At 42.6% G+C, this 8501-nt stretch overlaps 1 long non-coding RNA gene across 1 annotated transcript; it reads left to right on the plus strand.

Annotated features, from left to right (window-relative positions):
• Window positions 1-3767: 3767 nt before the first annotated feature.
• On the plus strand, window positions 3768-5095 carry LOC135373072 (uncharacterized). The gene is made up of 3 exons (XR_010416259.1): window positions 3768-3907; window positions 4202-4317; window positions 4861-5095. It is a non-coding gene; the product is annotated as an uncharacterized LOC135373072 (long non-coding RNA).
• The last annotated feature ends 3406 nt before the right edge of the window (window positions 5096-8501 follow it).

The raw sequence follows: 8501 nt of genomic DNA on the forward strand, positions 1-8501 counted from the left end.
ACTTCTGCTGGTATCTTTAACCAATTGCTGAAATTTGATAGTAAGAAGAGTTGTGGTGCTGATGTAGCCACCAGTATGTTCCTATCTGGCTATTCTGAATGGACGTCCAAATATCTGGAAATTATTTTAAACAAATCTTATCACTCCTGTAAAGTTCCAGATGTCTGGAAAAAGGCAATTGTAATTCCTGTTTTAAAGCATGGTGACAAACAGCTGGTGTCAAACTATCGGGCAATTTCACTGACTGCTGCAACCTGTAAACTTTTCGAACGCGTACTTTGCAGTCATATTAATAGCTTCTTGGACGAATACTCTATCCGCTCTCAGTGTCAGCACGGCTTCCGCCGTGGTTCTACTGTTACCTAACTGATTGAATTTGTACACAATTTGGCGTCTGGTATCAATTCCAATTGTCAAACTGATGTTATTTTCATTGATTTCCGTAAAGCTTTTGATAGGATGTGTCATCTAAAGCTTGGCACCAAATTGAAGTACTTGCTCAGGAACAATAACGTTGTTAGTTGGATTCAAAGTTAACTCACTGACCGAACACAACGTGTCACATTTAACAATTGTTTCTCTTCAGAGACTGATGTACTCTCAGGTCAGTGTTGGGTTCATTGTTGTTCTCACTGTTCATTAACGACATATTGTAGGAAGTGCCTGTTAAGATTGGGCTTTATGCCGACGGCTGTGTTGTGCACACTGAGGTGAAAAGTGCAGATGATCAGTTGGTGCTTCAAGAGTGGATGTATAGGATTTTAAACTGGTGTCGTACTTGGGGCATAGATATTAACAATGATAAATGCGCTCATATGACATTTACACAACGCCGCACCCCACTAGTATTTCAATGCAAAATGGGATAACCTCCAATAATGCAAGTCGATTGCTATAAGTATCTTGGAGTAGTCTTCAATCCTAAGCTCACATGGTCAGACCATATTGATGCAACTACTTCCAGGGCTTCGAGAAAGCTAGGCTACTAAAAAAGGTCCGCTTTGAGACATCCGCTGTTGAGACTAAACTGCTCGCATACAAAACGCTAATACGGCCTATCTTAGAATATGTTGCAGATTTTTGGGGACCCCCTCAGTAAATCGCATATAACAAAGCTGGAGGCTATCAGTTTTATATCGTCCAAATATGACCTTTTTTTTTTCTCCTGGTTCTACCCTCTCTGACCTGGACCTGACAACACTGATTGTATCTCATTACGGCCGAAGTCTCATTACGGCCGATGTCTCAATACGGCCGAAAGTCTCAATACGGCCGATAATCCTTTAATCCCCAAGTGTGTCATTACGGCCAAAGTCTCAATACGGCCGAAGGCAGTCTCATTACGGCCGAAGATGTCTCATAACGGCCAAATGTGAAAATGTGTATTGTAACCTGCATTGATATGCAATGTCGCAGCCAGGTATGGATATATATTCAGCAGGGTATAAGCTATGCACTGTGCCCTTAGGGCCCTTATCATATTTATGTATACATATTGCGCGACAAATGGTATGTTATCATACCACAGCACAATGCAACATATTGTGTAATGTGTACTCCCACAAGGTAGTGTTGATGTTGCTGTGAAGCAGGCTACTATGTGGAGTTAGCTACTTGTAGAGAGCTAGATGAATATTGGCTTTGTTGTGACGCTTTTGGAGCCATCCTACAGTCACTGGCCATGACAGAACACCTATCTCAGTCGATGTCAGTTTATTTCCATTCGCCTTACAATGATACAATTCTTGCTTCTGGAATGAGTAAACCTGCAAGAAGCGAAGAGCAACCATGAATAGGCTAGAATATTAAAAAAAAAAACAAGCATTTGTCTCTACATGGCTGGTTTTAATATGCTGCAAGCTGCACACGTGTTGATACGTGTCTGTTATTTCATACAAGGTTAACATAAATCTTCATCTAGACAAAAGAATGACAAGCCTTAAAAATGTGACTTCCAGGTAAACACAGAGCATGACCATGATATGAATATAGGTTCAGTAGTTCATTCCCTTAATTGAAACATGTGAATATCAAATAGTAATACATTACAATTCATGAAATGATGCATGCATAACTTTCCATTTCTGGTTTCTTTGTTATAAAAGTAGTGCACGAATTAACATTCGTGCACTACTACAAAATTTCTCACTTCACAACAGAACCTTATGAAGATCTTAACAGCTCACCTCTTCGCAAGGACTCCCTGGGCAGCAACATCCTATTAGCCATGTTGTTGTTTTTCTTTTTCGGAATCCTCCGTGCAGCCACATACCATGCCTGGAATGGAAAACCAGCTATAAATAACAGTGTATTTGAATGACTTCCTCTTGAAGTATCTATTCTAATCAGATATGCTTTTGTGCCTAGTATTGTGCGCGAAAGCACATAAGTACAACATTTGCAGACGTTCGACGTAAGCAGTTCAAGGAGATCAATTAGAGTACGCCGACTTGCGCTTTTATTTTTGAAGAAATACGACGACGAATTTTAACAAATTAAATATGGCTCACAATGATACGAGTAAATGCTGCTGTACGGTGATGCATTATCGGTATCTTATCGTCTTCGAATAAATTTGTTGTTCCTAAACGCGCAACAAACTAGAAACGGCGCAAACCTACGAACGAATACCGAGTTACATCTATTACAGGCACTTCGGCTGTTTTGATTAATTTAAATTACTCGTATGAGAATCCAACTATGTGTGGACAGCACACTACTAAGACAGACAATCTACGAAAGCATTACTCACCAGAATTCCTGCTTGACTTGGTCAACACTGCGCGATATACGTTGGGGCTGTGGCGATTCATTCAACTCGATTTTTACCGGAACAACAGGCGCTGCTCGAAAGACAACGACGGAAAATAGAGAGCCGCTATAAAGTCCGCTAATTTGCACATTACAGCGCTACAAATCGATATATGAACACGTCGTAAACAGCAACCACTTGCTCACACAACAAGGAGGTAAGAAACTAAGGAGATGCCCTAAGCGCCTCTCCCAATGCAAGCGAGCGTGCTGTGACCCGCGCATGGCATTGTGGTTAGTTGCCCACACACGTGACCCATAAACGTCACAGCAAGACGTCATAAAACATGGCGTCCTCCATGTCCGCGGCGTATCTTACCTGAATACAGAGACGAGCTGCGGCCGAATAACTTGTTTCCGCTTTCATAACATCTTAGAAGTTATCACACCCGTTGAAACACAAGATAGATCATCTCAGTGTGGAAGCAATGGATCACAAATCGCTAGAAGACGTACGTACGTCATCGTGACATTGCCTGGCTTCTCTTCTGTTTTGCTCAACTTTTGTTGTGATTTATCACGCGGCAAATGTTGAAACAACCCATAACCTTCAAAGTATTGTGCGAATGGACTCCTTGAAGGTAAGACGTTTGCTGAAGATGAGGTTTGCTAAACTTCCAATCCTCCGAGCAGACCGCCATAACGCCGAAACATGTGGGGATCACGTGACCGGGCAACTAGATGGGCGTGGTATTGCCAGGAGCGACCGCTAGAGGGGTCCCACGGCCCTCCGATCTTATAGCCCTCTCCTTAGTTTCTTACCTCCATGTCACACAAGAAACGAGGTACCCAACGTTGCTAGACACCATCCGAACTCCGAAGTGAGAGTAGCAAAACAACAAGATATCAAAACACGAAAGGAAGAGTATTGATCCCCCTTCCTGCTATAGCATGCAAAACGTGATTTGCGCTGAGATGAACATATATGTTCACGACGCGAGTAATTTTCACTTTTCACTGATCCAAAGGAGGTCACGTGGGATCTTGCGAAATTAACAGCAATGAAAATGGCGAAACGAAACTTGTGAATCGTGCATTTGCTCTTCATGGTAGCTGCCAGAAAATCGAATCAAACTTACGGGACACTGGATTACAGGTATGTTGGCATCTTTTTCATTCCTGCATATCATTTCACATTACACTATACGTGAATACGTGGTGTCATGACTCACGATGCTGGGGAAGTAGTTGCATGGGGAAGTGTGCATGGTTCTAGACTTTTAATTTTTGATCGCGTAATCGAAATATCGGCGCCTCTCGCATTGTGGCTTGCATGTGACCAACCAAATGCTGTTCCCTTACTAGCGCTTCCTACAAACGACAAAACGAAACATGTGAGAATGTATATTTTTGATTACTCATATATAACAAGAAAATGTATCGTTTTCAGGTTGCTGCCACTACTCCATGTGCCCGCAATTGTCTTGCGTGTATGATTACACTTATGGCGTCGCCCACCACGGCGGAAGTGTTTTGCGTACACGCGTTTCAGCATGAAGCCTGCAGGTAACATCTGATGTTTACCCTTCGGATATTCTGAATTTACATATTGTAGCTTAGAGGAATTCCGAATGCACAGAGTGACACACACTTTTAACATTGTGACATCAGTGCCGTGGCATAAGTTCTAATGTAGTGCCCCAGGAAAATGAACAAGGGGCAGTGGTTTATCCAGAATCCCAAGCACGAGAAGGGTGTTGGAAAAAATTGTTGGAATAGTTACGTCATTACAGCTTAACATATCATTAAAGACGTATCTGAAGCTGAAATCGCGAAATTGCAAAAAATTTAGGGGGGTCTGGATAAAGCACTGACGAGGGAGACTCCTCCACCCCATGTCAAGCCTCATAAAACACCTCCTGAAATAGTTTCCTGGCTATGCAGCTGCATTATTATGACGTAATTGTCATTGTTGTCCATAATTCTTGAATATGTTTTGAATATATGAAAAAAAAAGTCTGCTTGACAGCATATGTCTTATAGTCATCATCAAACAAGAGCATATGTCATTTTGTTCAGTGGCTTATGTACTTTTTTCGTAAATTTCAGGTGGACGTAAATTGTAGAAGGCAGCTAGTGGGGGAGAAGATCATGGTCATAGGTCATGTGACTCCTGGAGCTCCCAGTGGGCTCCCTTGTGGAGTACTTTTCAGAACACACACACACACACAGTTTGCTCACAGAACCAACGAGTAGGATGTTGCTTGAATACTGAGAGAAAATGGCGTAACACATACAAATATCGTGTGACACATATGACAATAAAAACATTTTTCACGAGGGATGCATGAAACACTGTCGCAATATTGTGTGCATGAACCATTGTGTGTGACACAAGCCGTGGGGGCACACCGCCTCGGACACATTTTGGGAAGCATAAAACACAGTATATACAGAGCTACTATGGTGGATGCTTCTTTTTTCTTTTTGGCCGTTATGAGACATCTTCGGCCGTAATGAGACTACCTTCGGCCGTATTGAGACTTTGGCCGTAACGACACACTTGGGGATTAAAGGATTTTCGGCCGTAATGAGACTTTCGGCCGTAATGAGACTTCGGCCGTAATGAGACTCGGGCCGTAATGAGATGTTACCACAACACTTCAGGTTAGACGGCGAGCTCTTCGTTTAAAAACCTTTCATGCGGTTGTGAATGGTAATCTGAATATCCCTGCATCCCTTATTACTTTCTCTGGCACTTCCTCACTAAGGTCATCCCACAACCTAAATATTGTACCTCTTTTTTCTACATTGACTGTTACAAGTATTGTTTTTTTGTTTGTTTTTTCACGTTGCATTATTGAGTGGAATTCCATTGATGGCAGTGTTAGAGAGTTGCCACCTTCTCAGTTTTCTTCACTCCTGCTATAGCCTCGGACTGAGGCTGCAGTACGTGTAAATAAATAAATAAAGAAGCGCGGAAATACTGCGTGACCATCTGCTTAATAAAAGCGTGCATTTCCACGTATTTGATCGAATGTCTCAGGTCATATTGCAAATAACTCATTTCTCAGCAGGGTTTATGAAAAAGTTATTTCTTGGTATCGCTGCGTATGTCGGATATTTTCTCTCTGTTTTTTTTTTCTTTTTTAATTTCTGTTCTTCGCGATATGAGGCGAGGTAATCGCCGCAACTGATGAACAGCGGCGGTGGCGATTGCATTGGCGACAAATTATTCGTCCTATAAGGCACACGGAATATGCTGTATGCCAATGTGAGTCTCAATTATCGCAAAAAATCCAAACAACACCATCTTATACGTGTGTAAGAGTGAACATAAAGCAATCGCTCGCTATTGTGGATTTGCAAAATTCCATGGGGTGATACCAGAATCAGACAACAGTCCCGCTCAGCGCGATAGCGGGTTTGTCTAAACGCAAGATGATGCACTGTTTTCGCGGGAGGAGGTTCCACCAACACCAGCCTGCCTGATATTCTTAGCAACAATCCACTCAAATTAGGACATCTCTCAAACCGTTCGTGCAAGCCACTTTCTGCTGCATCCAATAAATTCCCCAGATCAGGACGGAAATACTTGAGGAAGGCGAGTGTTGAGGAGTGTCCCGAGAAGTGTTTCGTGCAAGTGGGCATAGACCTCGGATTTTTCTTTACCTTCTTCTTTTTCTTTTTAAGTGTTGAAAGAGAGGTCAGCCAATATTTGGCTGGCTACTCTCCTAAACGAAGAAAAAGAAAGCGTTCACGCGGATCAAAAAAGAACAAATCACAAAAAAAAAATCACACAGACGCAGGGAAATGAAGATGTGTGAAGCGAAGCACACGTGTCACAGGTCCCGCAGGTTCCTTGAGGAGAGGGAGAGAAATACATGATGACGATGATATGGGGATGACTTCCGCTCATTGAGCAGAATGCTACCCCATTGCTATTGGGGAAAATGAGAGGATGGTGATGAGGATGATGCTGACGACGCTGACAGGGTTTTAGAGAGAGTCGATCAGGCCGGTACTTTGCAGGAATTTGATGAAGGGTCGCAAGACGGATATCTGCTTTCGTGTGTCCCATGGTCCCAAAATTAGTCTGAGGTCAAGGGGTCGGCTGTCAATCCGCGCAAAGTCGTTTGCCAACAAGTGACGCTCCCTCCTATAAGTGGCACATGCGATGATCACATGGTCCGCGGTCGCTGGCACACCACACTCCGGGCACAAGGGACTACTGGCACACCCTATCTGGTAACGGTAGTATGGCGTAAAGGCAACATTCAGCCGTAAGCGATGTAGATGATGAATTGTAACAGGTACCTGTCACATTGCGGCATTTGTTCTCTACACCATGCACTCAGAATCGTTTCAATGGTAAGTGGCCGGCTGTTCAGTGTGGAGAGACGCTTTTCGAGAACCTTTCTCTCGTTCTCATATTTCGTGCAGTGCCAGTAGTAGATGGCTGTCGTCTTCACTTGTGTGGCATTGTCTACTTCTAGGGTTTTCGGTCATGTTTTGCTTAAACCTGTAAGCTATAATGAACTTAACTGTAATATTAATAGTAATAATACTCAAAACGCTAAATGCTCAACCTCGAAAACCACTTCAGTGAAATATCAGGTCACCAATATGACTCATTACTTCCAACATAGTTACAAGTTACAATTTGTGAAATTTGCTCTCAAACAAATTGAATCAAAACAGAGCTTGAAAGGAATAGAGCACTTTTTACGATAATCTTCTTTCCTGTGGTACCGCCATGAAGAATGCTCTTCACCACGCTCCACGAATGCACATGTATGTACGTGGCATAGCATCCAAGAGAAGCACACGAAGTTCATCATTTTCTCGTCCTTGATGTACATAAAAATAAAAATAAATGAAGTATCTTAGGAGTAACTCATGGAACGAGTACGAGCTACTTGGAAGAATTATTCAAGTTAGAATATTAAATACTCATTTATATGTGTATTTTAAAAAATACCAAGTTTCTCCCAGAAGTACTTAATATATTATACTGAGTAGTGCCATATAAATTCCGTGCAAGTCTCGGAGTCACCTCTGTGCTCGTCTAACATAGCAAAACCTTCTGGCCGAACGGCCTTCGACACGAATCAAGCGTGACTACGCTTCAATTAAATTTTTCCAATTAAATTCTTCTAGCTTCTCTCCTTCTACGCAAAGTATTTAAAAACTCGCAAATGTGTAACAAATAGCACCGCAACCTGGGCCCCATAGACGGGCCAACAATCCAAACTAGAGAAAGAAATACAATTTGACACAAGGTCCGAACCCAATTAACTCATTTTGTGGCGCGAGCCTCTGCGCAGCTGTAAACGTCCGCTTTTTTTCGATGTCACCTTCGTAGTCTTCGTGGTCCTTGCGAGCTTTGACCCCGCGTATATCGAAGAGCGGTTCAATATCTTTCACTGGAACGTGAAACGCGTATCGATAGCACACGGTACTCTCGATAACTTTTGGGGACAGAACTGCAGGGGGTCGTGGCAGGACCATTGCATCATTTGGCGTGAAATGCTCATAGTTGGTTGGGCGCTATATTATCGAGTGATCCGGATGTCCATATGTCAGCATGTTATATAATAATAGGAACTGCTAATATCAGTTCACAAAGTAAAGTGTGTTAATAGACCGTCGATAATGGGACCTATCAAGGGATAAGATCCTGAGTCATTCTCGGCCCAAGCAGCACAGTAGCTTGGCCTAATATTGGCTGCACTTTGGGAATACAGGTC

This window comes from Ornithodoros turicata, unplaced genomic scaffold (assembly GCF_037126465.1).
Source record: "Ornithodoros turicata isolate Travis unplaced genomic scaffold, ASM3712646v1 Chromosome20, whole genome shotgun sequence".
Lineage (NCBI taxonomy): Eukaryota > Metazoa > Arthropoda > Arachnida > Ixodida > Argasidae > Ornithodoros > Ornithodoros turicata.